Source organism: Lagopus muta, chromosome 7, assembly GCF_023343835.1.
Source record: "Lagopus muta isolate bLagMut1 chromosome 7, bLagMut1 primary, whole genome shotgun sequence".
Taxonomy (NCBI): domain Eukaryota; kingdom Metazoa; phylum Chordata; class Aves; order Galliformes; family Phasianidae; genus Lagopus; species Lagopus muta.
Window position 1 is genome coordinate 17,247,991 of NC_064439.1, and position 25,794 is coordinate 17,273,784.

Here is a 25,794-nt window from a genome sequence, read left to right on the forward strand (position 1 = left end):
CTCCTTTTAATATACCTGTCAAATTCCACATCAAAAGTGCTCAGAATTTTTGTCCTTGACTTTTTCATTAGAAAGCTACCCCAAAATTTTAGGGACATTCTTTTTTATTTCTATTTTTAAATGCCATTTAAATACAATGCTTTGTTCTCCAGTACGTCTCTGTTGGCTCCACATATGCATTCCAAATTTGTGCTAGTTCTGATTTGGAGAGAAAAAAGCAAAATCAATCCCAACTTCTATATTCCGGCTTTTTCTGTGTTCAAGCTGCTCAGCCCAACAGACTTAGATAAAGGATTCAGACTAATGAAGTCTGTCCCTTCCAAAACCAGAAACTGACTTACATGCATGTTTGTACTTATCTTTCCATTCATTTTAACTTGTGAGAACTCAATTCAAGGCTATTTGCTAGAGCCAGCTGTTTTAATGGTCTCATTACTTACCCAAGCCCAGATCTCAATAAGCTTGGGGAAGCAGCCAAAGGATTTGGCTGAGCCTTTTACAAGGCCCCATGAAAAATGGTAACTATCATTTTATTATCTGTCTCAGAGATATGAAGGTCTGGTTGGATTCTCCAGTCTGGATGATTAAAGAACAGCAGCAAATTTCTGCTTTCCACTCATCATTAACAAAATGATTGTGACTTCTTGGGCGTGCAGATATTATAAAATATACATCCCTCCACCCTCAGGAACTCATGCCAAATTAAGTCAAATCTCTGGGGTATATTCAAAAGCCAGAGCATTCACTGCCTATTACTTTCCTGAATCAAGAAATCCAACACGTGAGCTTTGAAATAATCTAGGACTCTGGTAGTCTTTCTCCACAGCAGCTAAGCGAAGACACTTAGCTCCACCAGCTCACACCAGCACACCGCGGTACAAGCAATAAAGGTTCGAGAGTCCCAAAATGTACACCATCAGACTTTGAGCTCCTTTTTCAAACACCTGGATCCAACTTTCTTTCACAGAATCATAGGATAGAACCATAGAATCATTAAGGTTGGAAAAGACCTCCAAGATCATCTAGTCCAACTGTCCACCTACCACTTGTAGTGCCCACTAGCCAAATCCCTCAGCGTCACATCTACACGTTTCTTGAACCCTCCAGGGATGGTTCCACCACTTCCCTAGGCAGCCTGCGCCAATGCCTCACCACTCTTTCAAAGAAGTTTTTCCTAATACCCAACCCTCAGAGAAAACTGCACAAAGTTGAGGCTTTTGAGCAGACAGATGGGAATGGCTGAAGTGCTCCAGGAAGTCCAAGGATGAGAGGTTTCCAGGGTAAAGTATCTTCTTTGATGCTTGCTTTCATGCTGCCTTTTGCTTTGCAGTGACTGTGGCTGCTTTTCAGCAGAAAGTACACCCTGCTCTCACATCCAGCTGAGACAGGAAGATTGTTCTTTGTTTTTTATTATCTATTCAGGGCCCAAAATTAATATTTTAGGAGACAAAAGGAAAATTATATATTAGAGTAAGGAAGTTTGAGTTGTTTGACACCATCAATTTGCTCCAGTTCTTTTAGAAAATAGTCTCCACTAAATCACACTACAAAAAAAGAGTCCACATTGTGAGAAGTTTAGCCTAAAAGCTTTATTGTGGGCTTTGTCTGAAAGACAGCCTGATCTGCTCTGCAAGCCTCCCTGCAGCCTTCTCTTTGCTGACCCCCTAATTGCAATCCCATCACTTGTCAAGTTCTGGTTAATAGATGCTCAATAATAAGACAACACTATGCAAGTGAGGAGAGAAGAGTATTCAGAGCAAATTCAAAAAGGCTACACAAGCAGTAACTGAATGAAAAGGGAAGTAAGAAAGCGTGCTCTTGTGCAGAGCAGCTGCTGTTACAGAGGTGCATGTAACTATGACAAAACCCACCCAAAACACACAGACCAATGACCAGTGTGAGATGACTTCTACAGCTGAACTGTTCCTTTACCTCTGAATAGTGACTGCAGCTGATTACAGGTGAAATGTCTCATGCTTTTGCTGCCAGAGCCTCTTCCTCACCATAAACAGAAAGGCTGTCTAGGATTTACTGCTCCAGTCTTCATTACAGATAAAACCAAATTCATATCCTTTTCAACATAGATCAACACATAAGCTGAAGATGATGCCCCAGTAATGCTTTCAAGTTAACAACAGATTCTAGCTCAGTGCTTATGATCGGCACCTCACCAACAATCCCACTGCTGTGTTGCATATGTACCAACCATCCACATTCTAAGTAACATTAACTCTTTTTCTCTTCTTAAAAAAAAAAAGAGAGAGAGAAAGAGAGAAAGAAAGACAGAGAGGAAGAGAGAAAGAGAAATGAAGGAAAAAGGAAGAGAGAGAGAGAGAGAGAGACAGACAGACAGAGAGACAGAGAGAGAAAGAGAAAAAAAAGAACGAAAGAAAGAAAAGAAAGTAGTATTCATACTTTCTATTCTCAGTGTGCTTTCAGACATTTGGTCTAGATTAAAACATAGAATTCACTGCTCTTACTTACAGGGTGTTTTCCTATTGTGCTCCTGTATTAAACTGCTGACACACACCAACTCATAAATTTGTCTCCTACCTTGTTAGTATTTTCCACACACCATGTCTTAGGAAAAGTTCAAAAGTTCATTGGTAAAACACTGCTTATTTCTGCTCTCTGAAAAGTCTTATGACAAAAAATGTCAAGAAACTTAACACAATTGACAACTAAATTACAGAGCACTACATAGTTCTTGTAAGGCTGCAGAAAACATTTGTAAGTAATTTACCATTGTTAACAGAATTGACAACACATACACAGACCCAAACCTGAACTGCTAATAAGTACATCAGTAATTTCTCTAAGCAGTCAGACTGAGTAACTCAGTGGTAATTTGCTTATTGTTTTCCTAATAGGGAAAAGAGGATTACAGCCAATTCTCCATTCATTTACACATCCTCGAGGGCTTTCTAGGGTTATTTTTCCACAGCACTAGAAGCCTTATCTGTCCCACCAACATCCACCAGAAGCCACAGAACCAACACTTCCAAAATAGCTTTCCAGGGGGAAGATACATGGTGTGGAAGGGAGCATGCACAAGATTAAAATCTGCACATGGAGGAAGTTATTTTGCTATGAACTAAGGTGAACGGAGCTACCTGAAACAAGGATATTTCTAGTATACATGGAAAAGCATATGTTGGATGGGAAAATGGCATGGAAAGGTCAGCATTTAATGGTCAACAGTTTATCCATATGGAAATTGAAGTGAGTCCTTAATTTACAAAAATTAGTATAAGTTCCAATATGATCTATCTACTCATAACACTTGTATCTCAAACTCCACAAATGACACACCACGCAGACTTATGCAGGTGACAGGGGAATGGTTTCCAATTTGCACTCCTGGAAGCACCACCAGTGTGTACCAATGACCTGCTGTTTTCTGCAGATATAACTTCATCAAGAGGAGACCACAGTCAGTACAGGCCAATTAACAAGTGCTAGCCGGAAGTCTAAACCAGTTGACTATCCAAGGGTCTAAAAAATTATAAATAATAACAATAAAGCTATTTATTGGTTCGTATTAATCAAATGTTCATAGATCTTTTTTCAAAAATGAAGTCCAGGCTTAGCAGAAAAAGGCTATGGCAGGGTGTCTGTGTCAGCATTTTAAAGCTCTCCAGAAAGGAAAAGGAGACAAAAACCTCACAGAAATATTCCCAGTAATTTTATGATAATCTTTCCTAGAATAACAACTGAAATGAAATTGTGGTTTAGACCTGTGGAAAGACAGGACAGTAACCAGTCATGTATTTCTTTTCAAGAGTTTCAAGTGGAAAAACAGTGTAGCATCTCTTTCCCCATTCACATAAAGAAATTGAAGGTAAATATTATGTAAGAAGTCTTTGGAGCATCATAAATACCAATAAGCTTAGCGAGGTTTTCAGTGATGCATCATAGGATTCTACAGCTAATAGGACAGCCATTTCAGCAAGTGCTGCAGGTGTATTTGGACACCACTCTCAAATGTTGGGTTTGGATTTTGGGAAGTCCTGTGTGGAGCCAATGCAAGAAAACAGGAGACATTACTTTCAGAGCAGCCCTCATAACTGCCAAGGGGAACACAGCTGAGGTGCAGCAAGAGGCACAGAGCGGAGCAGAGCACACACCCTAGGGCATCCTGCTGAAGGACAGCTCTGCAGCCCACCACAGCCAGGAGGAGAGCTGTAGCAAGAAGCCTTAGATCCATGACCCAGAAATGAGGAACATCACACAGAAGGACAGGACTAGAGCAAACACAAGTGAGCTCTAAAACCAAGTGTGCAAAACAGCCTATACATGTCTTCACATTAAGACTGAAGAGCAGCAGCATTCCTGGATTCAAGAGGATTGCAGGATGCTCCTCACCAGCACCTTTACCTGCTGACGTTACACCTTCCAAAGCCTCCTCAACAGCAGAAAGAGCCTCCTTTTGCATGTTTTTAAATGCAGCTCTATTTCTCTCCGTCTGGCAGTTTTTCCACTTGCGGGCCTTTATCCTCCAACCAACCCACACCCCCGCTGCTGCCACTCACACAGCACTGCTGTTTGGAAACAAGCACCTACTCGCTTCCTTTCATCATTCACTCAGCCAGTTTGACACCCTGCCTACCACTTGCCTGAGGATTTCATTCTGAGTATTTTTCTGCTTTCTGCTGTGTGTTGCCAACTGTCTGCCACATCCCACATGGTTTCAGCCTCTGGTGATGAAGTACATCTTCCATCAGTGAAGCCACCGCCTCCACTGTCCCATCAACTTAAATGCAGAGCCTATTGCCTTGGCTCTAGAAGTCTAAGCCAAGGAGTCCTCATGTTTCTGTAAGCTTCCTGTACTACTCGCAGATCCAAAATACCAACAGCATCCTCTTGTTTGCATTCATAGAAGCCTAACCTGAAACCGGAACAGGAAACTGAAGCCTAGGCTGCAGGTGCCACCCATTTTGAGGAGCATATACCCAGACACTGCTTTGGGAACAGCTTTGGCTCATGGGAAGTTTTGCTTTCATCATCTCTGATCTTTGCAGTTCTGGATACACAGCATGGGCACAGCTGCTGAGGGACAGTGAGGATGCAGACTGCTATGCAGCCGCACACGTGGTTTCACCTAGGAATTGGTGGAACAAACAGCAGGATGCAGCAAGGTTTCTTTCCTCAGCCTGCTCTCCCTGTGTAGTCCTTCAAGAGATGAGCAAGGCCAAAAACCACACACAGGAAAGGCTACCTCCACCTCATTTTCAGCAAGACTTTCTCAGAAGTCTTATGACAACTTCAGAGCAGCAGCCTTACCTAAATACATACATACATCGGTACATGTACACAGCTTTTGGACACTGGATTAGTGGCAAGAACTTCCTCATTAAGGCAGGAAAAGCTATACTGAGAAATAAAGCTGAGATCTCATGAATGTGGATTTTGGCTCCTAAATCCTTGTGCAAAGCCCTCCATGCTCTGCACTTGGACATTTCAATAGCTTAAGAAAACACATAACACAACACAGAAATATAACTGAATTACTGAAAGGTGTATTGAATTAAACAATTTCAGTCTGTTATAATGCCTTCAGCACTTTCATACAGACTACATCATACACATAAAAAATATATATTCCCTCTGTCCCACACACACTCTTTGATTCCCAACTGAAATAGAGAAAGAATTCTTATACTTTTGTGGTGCTCGGACCCAAAACACTGCTGTTTAGCAAGATTTTATGTTCCTCATTGTCAAGATCTTAATGAAAGACAATCTGTACAATGAACTAAAGATCAACAAAAACACACAAGTTTCTGTGTTTTTTTAATTGTTGTTGATTTCATTTTTAAACTAATTAGTAAGTGGAAATTTTACACTAAAAAGCCATTTTTTATCTTATGTGCTCTGGAGAGCAGGACTTCATTTATATGAACCTTCCACATAATTGGATGAAATGTCCTTTTTTTCATCTGATAAATGTGCATTGAATGTGGAGCACATTCAAAAACAACAAAAACGTGCGCATACTTCAAGCCACAGCAAATGAAATAGCCTTTCTTCTTTTCTGTAACACAATCACATGAAGTAAAATGAAAGAGATAGCTATCATTTCAATCACTTTTTAGCCATGATTTTTTTTTGAATGTATCAAATTAAAAGAATATAGAAAATTACCAATGAAAAACATTATTTCAATGCAAAGACTCACAGACAGGCTTAATGTGCTAAAAATGGGTTTTGTTCATTTGTTTCCAGAAGCAGCTAGTTCCAGTGAAAATATTGTCTTGCTTTCACACTATAATCTCAGATGACATAGGATTATGTGTTTAATTCCAAATCTAATAAGAGAACGGAGCCTATAGAAGTACTCAGGCACAAGGAAGCTCCCTTCGCAAATAATGGAACATGAGATGCATGAAGTGTGAGATTGGACCTGGCATGCACTGAGCAAACAAGAAGTCCTGCTGCTACAAAACTAACTTTAAAAGCTGAAAACACAGTAAGCCTCAAAAATGTTACACGAGAATAGCTTCATTCAAAAAATTAATTCAAAGTTGGGGCACTTTCTGAAAACACATCTGAGACACAGCAGTAGCCAATAAAACCAAAAGGTTTTATGAGTCTCTCCAAGTTTCTGCATATATTTTTTAACATTTTTTTAGTGTAAGAGCCAGAAAGCACTATCAAATTTCTTCAGCAAAGTTTAGAAAGAAATAATGTGTGCATTAACTTGTTTGCTCTGTATACATAATGCTGTGTTTGTATGCAGAACATCCAGTTTCTTTTTGGACCTAGTTTATTTAGAAGTCAGTCCCAAAGGTGCCTAAAATAACTGTTTAAATCAAAACCATCTTTGGGAATCTATGTGAATGTGACGAGTTTTGCAGATATATGAGGCATGCAGAATTCCCACCAAAGAAGTTGCAGAACTTAACATGTTTAAACAAACAGAATACAGACAGTAATAAGAGTTACTCCATCCACATGCTAATTCTGGCCCTGATATTACAAACGTGAAATGTATCTCCTTCTGTTTCCAGTTATCATGTGAAAGCTTCTGAAATAGAAAAGGAAAACTGAAACAGATCCTGAGATGCACAAGCAGATCACAAACAACCATTTTGTTATGGACACAAACATTTCTAAGGTAATGGACAATCTTTTGAACTAAACTTAAGTTTCCCCAATAAGATAAAACACCTGTGCTTTTCAGATAGAATATGATTATCAACATTTTCTAAAATTCCTTTTTCAGCATCACTGCTCTCTTGAACAAAAATTCGTAGGTGAAAACTGTTTTGCCTCACTTTTAATACACAGAAAAAAGCAGCTTTAAAACCATGCACCATGAAATGTTTTGTCTTCAAAAGAATAAAAAGAAACCCATCAGAGCTCAGAGAAAATGAAAAAAAGAAAGGCAAGAAAGTTAAGAATTCATGATAAGCTGTTTAGTTTCCATGTCCCATAAAATATTAGTAAGTTTACAATCATTCTCATATTTTAAAATAGGCTGTTGTTGGATTCCTTTGGAAGACAGAACCACTAAGGACACCTCCTGCTTCCACTCACGGCCCATCCTCCCGGCCCTGCACTCTCTTCCATGCACTGCTAGCAATAAAGAATTTCATGTGTGAGTGTATAATTTTAAAATACGAGAAAAGTAACAATATTGGATGGAGTGTGTGTTTAAAAGTGTCACTGGACACTTCATTTGTGTGTGCAGGAACCATCCTTTAAAAATGCAGCAGACTGCTTGCTGGAGAATGAACTTTTCTACTAAAAGTAGTTTTCAATCCACAAAAAATAAAAATAAGCAGATAACAGATAAGCACCAGCAGGTTGTTTGTGCAGTGAACAAGGACGGATGAGAAAGGAAGGAAAACTGAGAAAGGAGGGAAAATTCATGAAGCAGTGCTCCAAGTGGTGTAGCGTTAAACTCGTTTGGATCTGCTGTTAGATTTCCACATTTGCAGAGGGAATGTCTCTCTTCACCTTCCACATACGAGCAGCAGCAGCTTCTGAACTTCTCAACACATGCAAGGGAGTAGCACCTGCACAACATTTGTGTCATGAACGTAAGCTCCAGAATAGTGAATTATTTTTTACCAAAGACTTTCAACACACCAAATTTCACAAGAATTAATCTCACACCAGCGCTCTTCACTGACTATGCTCATATTAATGACCTCACTACTGCTGCTGTTCACACTCTTGCTATTACATTATCAGTTAAATGTCAGGGGTATAATTTCTCACCTTCAAGGAAAAGCAACAGAAGTAGAATCATTACAAATGTTTTTATTTTGAAATGGCTACAAATTTAAAATTACTCTAAAATTCAAAGAAGTATTCTAACAGAGAAAAAAAAAAAAAGGGTTAAAATGTCCTGTAAATCTTTCATTCTTTCAATTTAATTGTATCATGAGGTCTTCAGCATTGAAAAAGTGGAGTCCATCACAGAATATATCCTCAGTTTTTTAAAGATTATTAGCTTTTAAAACAAGACCTCTTTTTTGTTACAAATATTCTTAAGTTTACTACCAACCTTAATTGAGGCAGATAAGTAAAAGAGTCAGCTGTGGCACTAAGTAAGACTTGCATGTAGCATAGGAACATTCTCACAGCTTCTCACCCTTCTCAGTGGTAAGACCGCTAAACTTTGGCCAATTTGATGTAGGGACAACACTACCAAACAAGAATTCAGATTTTTGTAATGTTGCTCCATCAACTTCACACCTCTGCTTCTTCCAGTGCTCTCCTGTTTGCGACCAACCATTTTCTACATGTACCATATGAGAAAAATACAGACATTCTGTAAAGTGGTATCACAGAGAATGCAGATTTTCTGGAAAGCTTGCCTCCAACAGGAATTCAAATTTGATCCTGAAAACTTGAAACACTGAACAATTTTGAAGGGTATCAGAAGATTTTAAAAAATATCTTGAGTAGAACCATTTATTCAAAGCATTTACAGTTAACAACAAAAGCAAAGAAAAACAGGATCCTCTGAAATTTAAATAACGCACTTTCAAGTGGAGAAAAATCATAAAGTGGGAAGAGCCAAAGCTCCTGTTTGCAGAAGGACAAGAGCAGAGAGGCTGTGATGCGGCTGGATCACTCTCCTGGGAGCTCTGTGGTCACCTCCACAGCTATTTGTATCTGCTGCATCTTCAGAGAAAACCAGCATTGCCAATAAGGCTCAATAAGGGTCCCATAAAACTGAACAGAGCCCATAAGTCCTTTTGCAGAACTGTGGCTAGTTTGTCTGATGCTAATGGTCTTCAGTCACTACACTTAAGACTGAATTTAAACCAGCACCCTGAGAGAAATACCATTTCCTCACCACCTATCCCATCAACCATCTAATGCTTCCCAAAGCACTAAGCATTTTCATGTGCAAATATTGCTATATCTTCGACTGTTGCTATGCAACACTAGGTCTTATATTTCTTAGAAAGATGTGAAGGAAATTGGACTCTTGATCCTTATAGTTTAACTACTATTACACACCACTGTATCTGCTATACACAATTTGGATTAATACTTGTTGAGGAAACCAGGTTATAGTCTTCAACAATTTACTTTTAGAGTCTGGGCTCTGCTCCAATGTATTTCCCCCATTTAATATTTAATTCTTTTTTGAACATGACCTGCCCTGTAATTTTAAGAGAAACCATGTGAGTTCCTCATTCAGCTGTATTATAGTCATTTTGCTATAGAACTGTTCTCCAAATAGTATCTGGCATGTCTTAGGGATAATCATGTTTTATGGTTATAAAAGTTAGCATTGCTGGAATGCCAGAGGACTTACAGACAGCACACACCAGCCCCTCTTGTACCCACGGGAGGAGGAATCCCACCCTATAAGCATCCTCCCTCCCCAGGCTCCTCATCTCTGGGCCTTCTGGGAAAACAAATCACCATATCAATCAGCACAACTTTCAAAAGTGAATGTAGGATTTTTTTTCCTGGGGCCATTATTTGCTCCTCTGTAGACATGCAGACATTTTTAGTAATATGTCTGGATAATCAGCCTTATGAGCCAGATGGTACATTTTTTAGGAACAAGAGATGTGGGCTGTTTGTTTCACAACCGGGGCCATCTATTTTGATAAGAATTTAACTCACAGTTAATACAAATTGTTGGCATCTGTTTTTATATGAATTGATTGTGCTGAGAACTCAGTTCAAGATCAGCTCTGGGTGAGGAGACCCGCAGACCTAATGGTGAACTGTCGCTGTGTGTCAGCCTGGAATTTGGCTAACCAGAAGTTCTGTGAGCTCCAGCAAAACAGAGCACGCACTGCACGTGCACTCCATCAATACAAGAAAGAGGGAAAGAAAGAGGGAAAGAAAGAGGGAAAGAAAGAGGGAAAGAAAGAGGGAAAGTGATTTATTTATTATTTTTTTTTAAAGCAATGGAATGAGAAGCACTCTACCATTTTACTTGAACACACAAGCTGATACTGTGGTACATTATACCATGTCACGCAGCCAAGGTTTTCAAACAATTTGCCCCACATTATTCCAGTAGAGAAGAAATTGGTCAACAAGAAGGAATTAAAAACTGATAGAGTTTCACTTAAGTTACACATTTCTTCTCTTGAAGAAAAACATCTTTAGTACAGCAGATTACTTTTGTCCAAAGAAAACCTGCCTACGCATGAACTGATCAGGATCACTGAAAGTTCCAAGAATTGAATATTTACACTATATTTACAACAATTTCCAAAACAATTTTCAGCAATTTAGTTTTCCCTATTACTTATCCACCCCAGAATCAGATTAGGCCTTTCTTTACCATGTCAGAAATTTTGTAAGTGATCTTTGGGAAAAAAAGTAATTCTGGAAAAGATACTTGAATAAAGTTCAGATTGTAGACATATTTTGAGAATATGAGCAAAAATATAGCCACATCTCACACTGTTTGGTTTGAGGTTTGGTGTGTCCACAGAACTATAAAACCAATACACACCACAGAGAAAGATTTTCTCCTTTGTGCAACAATACATTCATAAAAGTTCTGTTTTCAATTTAGAACTAGATTATTTATAAGCAGGGTTATGACTGGATATATTCCTGTACATCTCAATTGCTTTCTAGCAGACACTCTAGTAGAGCTGCAACTACAGAAAGAAATAAAGTTGTTCCACACTCCAATAGGAGAAAACTAACCATTCCATTCCCATTGTGCACTTTCATCATATACAGCTCTTTATTCACTGAAAAATAAAGGAGTCAGGTTCCCAAGTAACAAAACAAGCATGCACAACAACATATGTATGCTGCTTGTGGGTTTTAGACTGTGCTTCCAACCCTAAGCACTGAAAAAAAAAAATCATGACCCAAGAAAAGATAACTCATGGTTATTAAAGAAGGAAATTTAAAATAATTATTTTACTTCTTTTTCCACTTGATTTTAGAAGCTTTCACCCTTTACACATCTTCATGTTTTTCTGCAATAATGATAAGGGCAAAGGAATACTGGCATCTGAAGGACGAAGGCTGTACCTCCCACAATCACAGGGTGCAGAGATGAAGCCTGAGATAACAACAGAAGGCAGCCAGATAAAATCTCAATAGCTTCCAAAAATCGATCAAAATGTTCCAAGATCCTTCATCCAAGCTCACAGTCATTCACAGCAGCCACCTGCAGATGATACCACACTCCTTCACAACTTCTATTTCTGCCTTACACAGCCACCTTTCCCTCCATGGATTCCACATAGCTTTTGTTTCAGGCTTAGAGAAATTAGCAGAACAGCAATAAGATGCATGACTCTGGGAACAGCAGGGGAGATCACAAACATACATGACCATAAAAAATAGTAATTTATTATTAAAATAGGCCTGCAGCATTTCTCTTTGACTTATTTGAACAGTGCAAAACACAATGTAAAACATTAGGAGAACAGAAACAACCTCCTGCAGACTGAGTCTGACTCTTGAGTTCCACCAAAAACACTGTCTTGTTGATGCAGCTATTCCATTTTGGCAGACTTCTGTCAGGATAAAGCAAGCCTAGCACATTTGGTGCTTCTCTCTTGTGATTCTCACTGGGTTTTGTGGGGGTTTTTTTGTTGTTGTTTCTTTTAAATGTGGAAGTAGGAACTTCTATGTATTTGAGCCTCTAAATTACTGCACTGAGGGCTCCATTCAGAATGTTCTTAAAAGAGAACATTAATACAGTCTTTTGGGAAGAAAAAAAAAATCAGCAAAAATAGGAGGTGGCATTGCAAAATTGTGTCTATTTGAGACTGCACTGAGATAAGAGTTTAAAACCACTCTTAACTACCAAAGTTAGATTCCATATGACAATAGGCTTCAAAACCTAATCCCCAGTTTTTTGTACCAGCCCACTACAACTGAGGAAGCAGAAATGGTGTTATGTGGGAACTTATAGGACAGGAGCTGGGAGCTCCTACCAGTGCATGGGGCAAGAAAATGACGAGTCCCATCACCCAAAGCCTCACTTCACACCACCTATTTTTGTTATGAATATACCTCCAAATTGTGCCCTATCCTTCTATGGGGCATGGCCCCAAATCATCCTCAAAGGCAAGCCCTCAGCAAGACAGCCCAGTGATTTCATGCCAGAAAGGACTGCTAAATCATCCAGTTGGATTACCACCATTTCTCAAAACATCTCATTTCACCCACAGTCTCACTTGCAGCCCAATGGCTCCTTAAAGGATATCAGGAAACACTGGCTCTGCAGGTCAAATGTATTATAAAGACGGCACTGGTGCTACAACATGATGGAGGACTGACAGTTCTGACCAGAGTCCCAGCACACAGCTGAAGATATCAGCATGCCTATATACTTCAGAGGAAATTCCCTCTAAATCCCAGACCTTATGATCATTTAAGAAATATCAAATCCCCACTGTAGCAGGAGGCAATGCAACACCTCACAAAAATCAGAGGCTCTGTAAAACATCCAGACTTTGACTTCTCACAGAGCATCTACCCTGCTGCTGAACATAACTTCTGCAGCTTCTGAAAATGGCAAAGAAAGATGTAAAAAAAAAAAACTGTTTGTTTGTTTGAAGACAGAAACCTATTCAAACATATTTTTCCAACAGCATCTTCACAGCACTAACTCCTGACTTCTGCAGCTGAATCCCCACAGGTAAAAGCCCCCCATTGGGAAGGATGTGAGCACAGGCAGTTCTGTTCCTTCCATTAGCCCATCAGAGGGCAGGTGAGTGCTCAGAGGCACCAAAGCACACAGTCACTTACTGCCCATGAAGGAAGGGACACAGCTTTGAAGCTCACAGCACCACACTTAGCAGCACTTACAGGAAAAGGCTTCAGATTGTTAATGCAAAATTAGGCAGCCAGAAATGCTGGGAAACAGGCTTATTTTAAGAGGGTTTGTGTGTTGTTTATATTGAACCTTAGTGGGAAATCACAAGGGAAAATAAATTAGGAAAATGGATGTGTGTGTATATTTGAGATGTCTATAAAGACGCATAAAAAGTATTTTTATCGACATCTAAAGAATGCTCATATTTTAAACAGGTAAAATATAAAACTAAGAAATCTAAGCCAAAGATCATGATTTTTCAAGGACTATCTAACAATTAGTTTCTGACATTTGATAAATCCCCTTAAGAAGGGCTGAAAATCAGAAGGGAACAGTTAAAGCAGTGCATGAAGATCCACTGCAGAAAGCTGAATGACAATTTGCCCAATTATTTTCTTATCCAAGATAAACATGCTTCTTTCCTTCAGAGTGTTCTCTCACTCATCTCCCACTTGATGTGCTGTGGTGGTGACACCATCATTTCTACAGGACAAAAGACCAACCCAGTCTATTTCTACCAGGAGCGTACGAAAGAAAAATAAAACCCAAGAAACTTTCCAGCCTCTAAATATCTTCCTTCATTTCCTGCCTTTTGGTGCTTTTCAGTACACACAGACGCCCCCCAGACATACTGCCTTCTCCCTTCCCTTCAATAGGAAGACAACATCATTTAGCCCAGCGTGAATACCAGGCCCTGCAGCATCTTCTTCCCATCCTTCTGCTATTTTTTCCCTCCCCTTGTTTGGACAAAAGCTTGGACAGAACTCAAGCATGCCAGCATACTTTTTTCTCTTCATACTGTTCCTTCTCTTACTTAGTGAGCATTGCCTTTTCCAGTTCCCACAGTGTGGTGGGCATGTGGTGTTATGACTACACATCACTTTATAATTTATTATGTTGTAGCAAAGAATGGCATTGTGAGGTTTTCTAGCCATCACATTCACAGCTCCCATCTCTGTGCAGCTCCTTCATCCTTCCTTCTGAACTGCAGTTGACTAAGAGAACAGCTTTGTACTGGAAGGAGAAACATGCATAATAGCATACTTTTAGGATGAACACTCTAAACTGGCTGGGAAAGGACAAGCAGATACCAGCACAAACACATTTTTCCCCTATGCCCTTCATCCACTGGTGCCTCCAGCTCTGCCCTTCTGAGGGAGGGACTTCAGCCTCCCAAATTCCTTCACGTGCAACACACCCTCATGCCTCTCCATTTCTACATATGGCACTTTATACCCCCATCTGGTGGGCTGGAATGGCTCTAACAGTTACAAAAATGTTTTGATGCAGTCAGTGGGAGGAATGATTATACAATAAGCACTGATTTGCAAAAAGGATCAGAGAGTTTGTCCCACTTACCCTGAGATGACACAAAGGGACACTCCATTGGGAGCTGTCAGAGGATAACTGCTTTTTAGATAGGAGGTATTTCAGACTTTATAAGGTATTTGAAAGAAAAATTAAATATTTGTTACAATTTTCTAATTTATTCCAAATATTTCCTCATATTATTACTCAGAATCTTTTCTTGCGGCTTTCAATCAGTTTTAAATTAAATTGCTTTGAACTGTGCTGGAGTTATTCAAGAGCATTTTGGAGGCTAACAAAAATTCCCCTTTCTGTCAAAGTACCAAAAAAAAAGTCTATATGCCAGCACTCAGAGCAAGAATAGTATAAACTAAGTATGTAGGAAATAGATCCTAAAAAATAAAAATAATTATATATATATATATATGTATATATATGTATGTATTATATCACCCTGTCACTCCCAACAGAGCCTAGGCAATTTGTGGCCATTACCACACTGAGCACAGCACAACTCACGCAGCCATGCGCTGCCCTGCCATAGAAACTCCAGGTGCATTCCATGCTGGAGCTATCAGCAGCCCTGACAAGGATGCTGGGGCATCATCAGACACCTCCTAACACACAGCAGTTTGATGGCCATGCTACTTGCCAGACATTTTTCAGTGAGCTGCTATCGAGAGAGAGGACTCTTAATCACAGCTCTCCAGCAGATAATATTAAAGGAGAGGGCTGGATGATTTCTGGTCCATTAAAATCAGCTGAAGGCCATCACTCTTTCCCTCCCTCCACATTCCACACTGCTCCCCAAGTACCACTTTTTTTTGAGATTTTTTCCACTCATTAAGTCTGCAGACCACCACTGTATTAGGACAAGCAAAAATCAGATGTCCTATCCTCAGGGTCAGTGTTGAAATGGGATGACCAGTTTTGGGCAGCAACAATCACAGCTGTCTGATTTTAATCTATTAGTGCAAGACTACCACAGTTGTTTCCTTCTATTTCAGTTACCTTTTGGACACAAGGCTGGGGCTTAGCCAGGACTTAGCTTGCAGAGCATTGGATTGCTAATTCAGGATCTAATTCTGCAATCTATAATTTAACTGACACTGAAGGCTTACTACAAATTAATGTTTTTAAAGAAACACAATATGCTTGAGATGTAAAATGTCCAATAGGCATCAAATTCTGAAAATATTCACTATATTATTTACTTAGCATCTAATAACCACTCTTGGATGCACCAAAGAACTCATAAAAAGATCTTAAAGATACCACGTGTTATGGAGACATTAAACAAGTGATGCAGTCCTCCAGGGGCTGTGGTCATCACATGCACTGATTTTACTGATGCCTTTTTGCTGATTTTGAAGAGGTTTCAATTTCCTTAGAGAAGAAAAAAAAAAAAGGAAAAAACCATAACAACCACCATGATCTACAACTCATTTTCCTTCAAGTATTTCACAGACGTCTATTATGGCAAATTTGATTTATGAAAGGTGCCTGTGAATTCTACCTTTTTCTTTCCTTCCTATTCATATACCACAGCCATAAACCTAATCTTCTCTCCAAACCCCATTTTCCCACTAACATTTTCAAGAAATTTCTGCATCAACAGCAGCCTGAGAAAGACACCCCTGAGGGGTGTGAAAACATAGAGGAAGAGAGTGAGGTACAGCCTGATTCATTTTCTTCTTGAACCCATTAATAGATCTCGATAAGTCAGCTTTAATGAACACATTCTTACTGACCACAAGAAACCACAACATTGAAATGCTCACTCTGAGAGTCGTGTGGAAATGAAATAGCTTCTTACAGCACAGCTTAGACTGGCACGCTGTGCTGACAGAATAATGGGGAGTTCGCAAGTGGCAGTGCAAGCACGCACTGCGTTCACTGGTGTCACAAGTCAGCAGGACGTGTGGGTCTGTGCTGGGTATGGGGCCATGCCAGTGTCATCCCTCCTTTGTCAGTGGGGAGGCCTAAGGAGATGGAGGCAGCTCTTCTATACTGGCAGAAGCCAAACTTTCACTACTGCGTTGTCCTCGAAACAACCCAACACACGTTTGCCACAGTGCTGCAGCCAGCAATTCTTCTGATTACGGTGAAGAGCCAACAAATTGATTTGAGGAGAACAGCACAGCAGCTCCACACATACAAACATCCCAAGGAGGAGCAATTTTTAATAAAACTCAATGTTCAAGCAAACAGAATACAGAAACAATAAAATAGACCAGAAGAAAAACATAATACATCTTAAATTATGAATGCATAAGCTCATGCTACCCTATGCTTTAACACTACACAGAGAGTACGTCCAGTTTTATTGGTTTTGTTGAGTGGTTGTGCCAGTAACAGGCACAAACTCAAGCACTCTCCAAGACAGCTTTTCACCACAAATAAATAAAAAAGAATTAAGATTAGCCAGAGATTGAAGTTTTCTATGCATTGACACAAATGAGGGCACTCTGGCACAAGGTTCAGTTGGAAGACAAAGTTACTTGAAGTTTCAGGATAGGGAATCCCTGCATTCAGATATGTATACCCACTGAAAGAGGTGTTGGTACAGGGACAGGTCTTGTTCTTAGCATTGCCCCAGTAGTCACAACCCAGCTCTGCGAAGAGCACGATCAGTGATGCCAAACTGGCACTTTCAGTGCAGCCCCATAGATTTCCCTGAGGTGAGAAACTGTGGTGCATATTGTGCTGTAAACAGAGTAGAGAATGGATTTGGAACTGGATTCCTCCCCTCTCACATCCTACTTCCCAAGCTTTCTCTCTCTGGGTCATTACAATATGATGACATGCATTAAAAGTCACTATTTTTAGAGACACCGGTACAATAACCATGGAACACTATTACCAGTCCTTCAGAAGAAAGCCCCACATCAACATTCACATCTTTAATTCATGTGTTTTAGTGAGAATTAAAGCTCACAAACTTTAAGATTCCCTTAAGATATAATATTGAGCGTGCACAAGGATGAAAACTGCAGGAGTCCACATTGCTCTCAGGTTCCGGATGAACCAGACTGATGGACTCTGGAAGCAGCCCTCCCTCCACACATAACCATGTATGTCAAGATTCTTCATGTCTTCTGCTCTAGATCATTTTGCTAAAGAGGCAGAAGAGGAAGGCTCCAGGTAGGACAGTTGCATTCCTTGCCTTGAGGACAGTTCTAAAGCTGTTCTTGTGACTATCAGAACATTTTTAACTCATGCTGCATCCAGGCAGAAGGCAACAAACACACATGAAAAAAGTACAAATATAACAGTGGTAGAGAGGGAGATGACTCACTTAAAACAAAATTACATATTCACTAATCATGCAAAATATTTCTGGTTGGCTTTTCTCCTGTGCGCTTGGCAGGTGTTGCCTCTTTGGACATAAAACTCATCCTGAGGGATGCAGACAGTATCTCTCACTATTTTCTGTCTCAGCCAGCAGCACAGGGCACCACTAAGGTGCTGGTCCATGACACTCTACGAGATAGATGTTCATGACCTGGCTTTTCACAGTCATTTTCTCTCTAGTCATTCCTCTGCTTTTTTGTAGCTATGAAAACAGTTGTCTTCTTATTGCTAATCCATTTCAAACATCACATAGATTAGAACTGTAGTTTTAATCTATGCAGTACTTAATTTTCTGCTATAAATAAGGATGCATTTGAGCTAACTATCCTTTTCAACAGTATCTGAGGGAGCTTCCTACCATATGCTACTGAAAAGGCTGTAGACATAGAGGATGGAAAAACTCCAGAGAGCATTGCTTGTGACTGAGAGAAGGTTCAATGTGAGTTGAGAAAACAGTCAGCCACATGTACAGTGCTTTTAACAGGGTGCTGGGTGACTCAAGGTCAAGCCACCTGCAAGACTTACCCCACAAATTCCAACTACCAGACACAAACTGTCCTATCTGTGGCAAGTATACAACCAATGCTGAGTTTTACTTCTCCACTGCAGCAATGAATCTAATGAACAGCACTCAATGATTTTTCTCTTTAGAAGTCCCAGTTAAAGCTGTATGACTACAGCTTTATCGACATAAAATTACACATAAGAGTAACAAGCAGAAAAACTTTTGGCAAGTATTTTGCTATCATCTAAGCAATATTAAATGATGGTGAGCTGGCATTATTAATTAATTGGGCTGTTAATTTAAGAGCCTTCCTCAAGTGAAGTAGTAAGAGCAAATACTCATGCATAAGCAGAGCATAAATTATAGAAGTGTAGTCTAAGATAGTTTTTTGTAATGCTAATCCACAATTTCCACTGCAGGGCTGAACCCATCCTATGCAGAGCCACTTGTTGGCAACACTCAAATTGCACATAAGATGCTCAGCAACACTTAGTTAGGAGACAGCACCCTTCAGAAAAAGCACATTAAACTGTGCTCTAGGAATAACAAGGAACTGTAGTTACCAATTTTTACCTCTGAAGATCACTATCACATGTGATAGCATCATCGCTTCCCTCACTAGGACTGCCTTTTTCCCCAATCCAGGAGCAGCCAGAGCTCTCTGCTTGGACGGGCAGTTCCCAGCAGAGCTTCTCCTCTTCTCACAGCACTCACTTCTCACCCTGTCTGCCAGAATCCAGATTTGTTTTAGCTACAGGACCATGTGCTTTTTGATAGACTTGTTGTTGTTGTTGTTGACAGATGGATGAGGTTCAAATTCTTACTGTAGCCAGCAATGAATTTTTACAATTCATTGTCTCTGCTGCTTACTGCCTTGCTTTAATTACTTGAAAGGAAGAACTCTCGTGGAGTAAGAAGGAGTTTTCCAAATACATACAGGCCTTAAACCAAAATAAGCATATAAAATAAATATCTAACACATTAACTAAGCAAATAGTTTAGCTCCAGGTTTGTAACCTAGTTCCATAATTCTGTGCTGGCTCAAGTTTCTCTTTCATGTCCCAGAATAAAGGGTTGCGGAAGCTGAGGGACTACTTGAAGGAGCTATCTGCAGTGCTATCAGCATCATATCTTTCCCCCTCGAGTCTCACAATATCATCTGGCTCTTTCAAAGCCTTAGTTCTTGAAGTCTGGTGTTTGCAGAAGCAGAACACTTCTGAAAAGCTCACACAAATAACAATGGGCTACTAGCTCTTTATATTTAAAAATAAAAACTTTACAAGCTGGTAGACAGATTTATACTTTTGCTCAAATTCTTTTGCATTTAAAAACCTTACTGTTTTTATTTCGTATTTATACTCTTCTTGGAGTGACAAGCTTGTAATAGCAAATAAACTTCCAAAATACCACAAATATGTAGTAAAAGCCCACAGTAGTGTGGTGCTGCCAAGCAAGCCAACCTTGGTTCACAGGCCATAAATCATACACCCACGAGCCACAGGCATCCTTTAGTGTACCTCAGAAAGCAGGGCTGTGCATCACAAAGGGCTGTGGGATTTGGGGCCCGTTGCCACCTACACTGCCATGTGGCCCTCAGCCTTATTTTGCTTCCAAGAGCATGACTGCACCGCAAGGGAACAAGAACTACAGGCAAATCCAGCCCAGATCAACAACATTTGGAACTTCTGTCCTTTATTCTTCTTTCACTATAGAGCCTTTGTAGGCTCCAGTCTAGTTCTCAATGAAGCAACTGTTTCAAGAAAAGGAGGAAAAAACAACTGAGAAAAGCATAAAGTCCAAGGGGTGGGGAAAGCCTTAGACCAGAAAGAGAAGTGCAATCCAAGAAAAATCTATCCTTTTTTCTCTTCTTCTTGATTTCCCAGAAAAACCAAAAACAGCTGTTCTAATTTGCTCTTCCCATAGTACTGCTCTTGATCTATTTCCTGATGTTACTCCCATTTTTTCCTCTCATTTACTAATTTGTGATCTTTCATTCCTTTATTATATAGACAGGAAAGAGCAACAGATAATTGGAGCATTTTTCATCCTGTTAAAAATAATATTCAAGACAAAGTCCCTACAAGCTTCCTCCAACCATAAATGTAACCTCCTACACCTCAAAATCAGCGTGTTCCACTTGCTGATTTAGGCTTTGAAAACTACCTGGATTTAGTGTTATTGAAAACTAAAGAAACAAACAAAAAAAAACAACCACAGAAAAAGCACATACTATTTCAGAAATATTTTCTAGCACAGTGATTATTGTTCAACATTCACATCCATTTCTTTGTGCTCTGCAGCTATGACTACATTCTGTGCATTCTTTATAACTCTTGATTAATTCAACAGAGAAAGAGTGGACCATAGGGAATCTTTGTACTGAGGATATTTCTCCTGTAGTCACACTGGTTTTGCAAACTTACCTGTTTTTACATTTTCCCAAGATTTTCAATCACACCATCAAAATCCCTGCACTGAATCTTTTTCCTCTTGGAATTAGATAGTGGTTATTGGATACTGGTTGGATATTAGGAAAAAATTCTTCTCAGAAAAAGTGGTAATGCACTGGCACAGGCTGCCAACAGAGTTGGCTTCTGGAGGTGTTAAGAAACATGTCTGTGTGGCACTGAGGGATATGGTTAGTATGTACGGTGGAGATGATTGGACTAGGTGATCTTAGTGGTGTTTTCCAACCTCAGTGATTCTATGAATGCTGGTATACATAAAGGTGTACTTTAAAAAGAAACACCCTCAAGCTACCGCTACCTGCTACATTTTATAGCATGTTGTCTGGTCTTTGCTCTGTCCCCCCATATGCTCTCTTGTATGCAACTAGTACTAGACAGCCCTGCGTGCTTGTCCTTGTCCCTCACCAAACACTTAAAAGACAAAAGTTAATAAATAATGCCTCCCCCTAACTGTCAAATGCCAAATAATCTCTATGTTAATCAACAGTAGCACAGTTCATGGCAGAAATGGAAGGAAGCAACAAAAATCCCAATGATCTATGGATATTAACTGACACCACCTAGGCTGAGGACAGTAATGGGAAATGCATTAGCAGCTTTCCAGCAAGTCCCTTGGCCCTCCTGATAGACAAAAAGCAGCAGGAATATTTCAGTCTCAGAAGAAGTTGAAAGGCTTGGAGGTAAAAGCACAACCAAACTGAAAATCCACAGAGAAGCTGGTGTTCAGACACGAAACAGAGAGGGAGCTTTCAGGAAGAACAAAACAAGGTTTTGCTAGGAATAAAACACTGTGTAGAGGACAGGCTGTGCACAGCTCAATGCGTCCCATTCTCCTGAAAATACTGCTGGACAAAAGAGGAACAAACACTTCAGTGGAAGAATACAGAAGTGAGGAGTTGGTCCCAAGATCAAACAACTGACTTTTGACATTACATAAACGAGATCAGCCTGAGGCCACCAGGCTACCTGAGATGATGATAGACTCTCACAGAATTCAGTATCCCCAGAAGATACCAACTGATCGTCACCTGGTGGACCGTGAACAGACAATGCATCCCTACAGCAACAAGAAATCTGTCATGGTAGAGGGTTCCTTCCCCATGTTCTGAGATTAAGTAGATGGATTTAAGCTTCAGATATTGGAGAAGTCAGATATGTTTCCCCAGTCACATGTCCCATTGCTGAAAGTATGCATTCTTTAGCAGTTCTCAGTGGAAGAATTGGTCGTTCTTCCTTTTAAGTTCACAAAGGACCAAAATTCATCCTCTCCCATTCTAGACAAACATAAACATCCTGAAAGGAAAAATCAGGTTGTCAAAGTCTGAGAAAGCTTTACAGATAATGACAAGGATTGAAGAAATCAAGAGGCTTCTCAAGTCACTATCTCAGCAGAGGACTGGCAATACTCCTGTCTCCCAAAGAGGGCCCTGTAAGTTCTCCTAAATAAAGAGAGTTAAAATGAAGAGAACATATTAACAACTTTAGGCAAGATGGCAGAAATCAATACCCAGTTGGGTGAGATTATACCACGATGAACCTGCCTTGAAAATGGGTATAGATTCAACGCTTAAGAATAAGTGTGATGCACTGGGACTCACCACAAGGTACCGTAGTTTTATTTTACTAATACTTCACAGATCATGCCAAGCGCTCAGCAGGTGCTGGGCCCAGTCTCTGAAGACAATCTGAGGGGGTTAATTGGCCTCCTTATTGGGATTTCAATGAAAGAAAAAAGTTTGACAACTTGGGAAGGAGGGAGTAGAAATAATATCTCACAGAAAATAAATGTAAGCACTCAACTGAAATGGGCATATATGTAGGTAGCCGTGAAAGTAATGCCTCCTTTTTATTTCCACAGAAACTACAACAGATACAAAGAGCACCATGACACTATTTCATGAAGCAAATTCTCAGCTACAAGACGTTATTTTTCAGCATAGTCACCACTGTTAGCTGATTCGTTCAGATGAGCTGATCAAAACACTATTCATTTTGTGATGTAACAACTGTGCATAGCCATCCAGAATGTGGCTTGTCCTTCACATCACTTCTGCCTCTGCTGAAATGCACATCACCACTTCATTGTGCTCACATCCACTGTCTGGTCTCCAGAAACGTTCAGCAAGTGTCAGTGAGTTGGGTCGGTGCAAGTATCAAGCACAATTTTTTCTACATGAAGGAATTCAGTTTCACACCTTTGCTTCATACACACTTTTGTGTCAGATGTCATTCTGTCAGACTGCCCCTCTGCTGCCATCTGTCACACAGCAACAAAATATAACAGAATATTGATGGGAAGGTTCCAACTCTATTGCCATACCACCAACATCCACCTCTGACATTATGGGCCAACATAATAAAATAGGAGGCATTACTTTTGGAGTAGCTCTCACAGAAATTTTCATCCAAAAGATGCTACAGTAGTAGAACTAAGGCACCAGTAAGTGGTAGAAAATGAAAGGAGGAACATGTGGCTTCTTCTTCAAGGCTGTATCCAGCATTTCAGGATCCAGGAACATCTGAGAGCTACTACTTGGTGTTTATCACAAACACCGAATTAGGTAAAAAAGGATCTTTGTGTTCTCATTTCTAATAAACCATTTGACTCTCTTATGAACTTGCAGTTTTCAGAATAATCATTTTTGTAAATTTAATTTACAAATATGAGGATGGCTGCAGAAATACAGACTTGCTCTCAGTGCCAAAACCCGTGATTTGCCAGATCTGAGATGAAATCCAGACTGACCGAGTATGTTCACATATTTTCATGTGTTGCTTATGTAATGAACAGAGTACAGATAAGAACAAACTAATCACTTGTTCAGGATGCAGTTCCTCCCATACAGCATAATCACCTCATGTGAACACCCACAAAACAAGCATCCCACCACAGAATGAGCCAAGCTTACAGTCATCCCAGAAAGGAAGGAATGAAGGAAGAAATAAAAGAAGTGCTACACTACCAAAATGTTCTCTCTTGATTAAATTTAAAGAAAGGTGAAAGCAAAAATGAAATGCAGAAACCCTACAGAATGCATGCAAAGAACAAGAAGAGCAAACAGTTCTTAGAACAACATACTGACAAAGACAAATATATTTAGCAAAAGAATTCTGACTTACTCATGTCAGGAAATGAAAATCATACACTGGGTACTTCTGCTTTTCTTATGCATACAAAATAAAAAAAAAATAGAAATGCAAGTTGAAAATGCCTTTACAAGAAGTCAAGAAAAGCCCATTTCCAAGTTGGGCACTTGCAGTAAGATACCAAAAGAAAACAGGTGTGACAATAAAGACTCAGAGGGAGAATCAGAAGCAAGACATAACCATGTGAGCCAGAAACACCTGCACTTTCTTTTCCTTTAGGAAAACAAACAAACAAAAAAACTGGATTTGAAAATCAGGAGTAAACGTGAAAACACATTCTGAACATGCAGAATTTCCTAAGGCATACATCTATTGCAGCAAACCAAACATATGTGCTGTGCATCTGAAGCAGCAATGCTAATGAAAATAAAGAGCAATAAACAACCACAAGACTGCCTTCAATCTCCTCATTTTCACAGGGTTCTCCAAATACAGCTCTGGGAACAGTATAAGGGGGGAAGACACAATAGTATCATGGCAGCCAGAGTTGTTCAGCAACCCTTACCCAGATCGACAGCCATTGCAATGGTCTTGTTTCAGCTCATAAAATTCACTGGGCTGCAGTGGAGACGAGGAAAAGCTCCAACACAGCACTGGGAATCCAGGCATGTAGGGAAGAGGCTGGAACCTGCAGCTTCACTCCACCAAGATAAACATTTCCATTTTCAGATTAGGTTGCCCGTAATGATGTTTTAGTTTGGTATTACCAAGCCAGTTTTAACCAGTTACTAGTACATGCAAGAGTCAGCCTCCAGTGAATGCCAGTAATGGCTGGATTGAAATCAACTGAGCCTAAAAAAACCTATGCTGGAAGGTGCTCACACATGAAAGCAGCATGAAAAGCAATTATGAGGCATATTTCTACTGAATTAAACCACCCTAGTCTAAATAATAAGTCCATAATCAACTGTTGAGAGAGTTTTAGTTCTCTGAAAAAGATACACTTTAAATATATACTCAATGTTAGAGGGATGCGAATCATATTTGAAGGGAGAGACTGAGATATCCTCTTTCCAGACACCACTTCAAAGCTTTGCTGGCTCCTAGCTTGAGTTAATAGCAAAACCTCAAACAGGAGACCACTTGCAAATGCTAAATCTACTAAAAAAAATAGAATTAAAAATTGCAGTACTTCAGATTCAAAGGTATCTGGCACAGGCTCAGATCCTGGCCCTCAGAACTGCAGCCATAAGAGTGAGGTGAATTTAAACTCTATCTATAGGCAGCCAGTATAATGAATGCAAAGCATGATGAACAGAAACAGCTTCAAACACTTGGGCTACCAGCAGTGGTTTGGCCCCAAAATCCTGGTGACAAGGTAACTCGGCAAACCAGACCTCAAGGTAAGAAGAGCAAGAACTGTTGCACTGCACTGCTTAGAGGTGAGTGGAAGTCAATCCCTCCAGGGAGGCAGAGTAACCTCTTGTCCTGAACACAATTCCCTGAGCAGAACATGACCAGAAGTTAAATGACTGTTGCTGATCAGTTGGGACAAGAAGGGACAACTGGTTAACAGCATGACTTTGGAAGGTCACTTCCTGAGAATAGGTAATTTCAATATCAGCAGCATCTTCTCCCATTAACTCAGACACTGACAATGGCTGTCAGTCACTGCCTTGTTTAGCTGATGCTTACTAAAGCAAGTATATTAGTAGACCAAAACCGCAAATATTTGGCCTCAGGGAATTTGAAGTATGAAAATGCATTCTTGTCAGAGTCTAAATTAAATCCAA

At 39.9% G+C, this 25,794-nt stretch overlaps 1 protein-coding gene across 1 annotated transcript in view; it reads right to left on the reverse strand.

The window, feature by feature from the left end:
- The window catches only part of KIAA1217 (KIAA1217 ortholog), a 345,692-nt gene that overhangs the window by 302,811 nt on the left and 17,087 nt on the right, over positions 1-25,794 (reverse strand). The window lies entirely within an intron of this gene.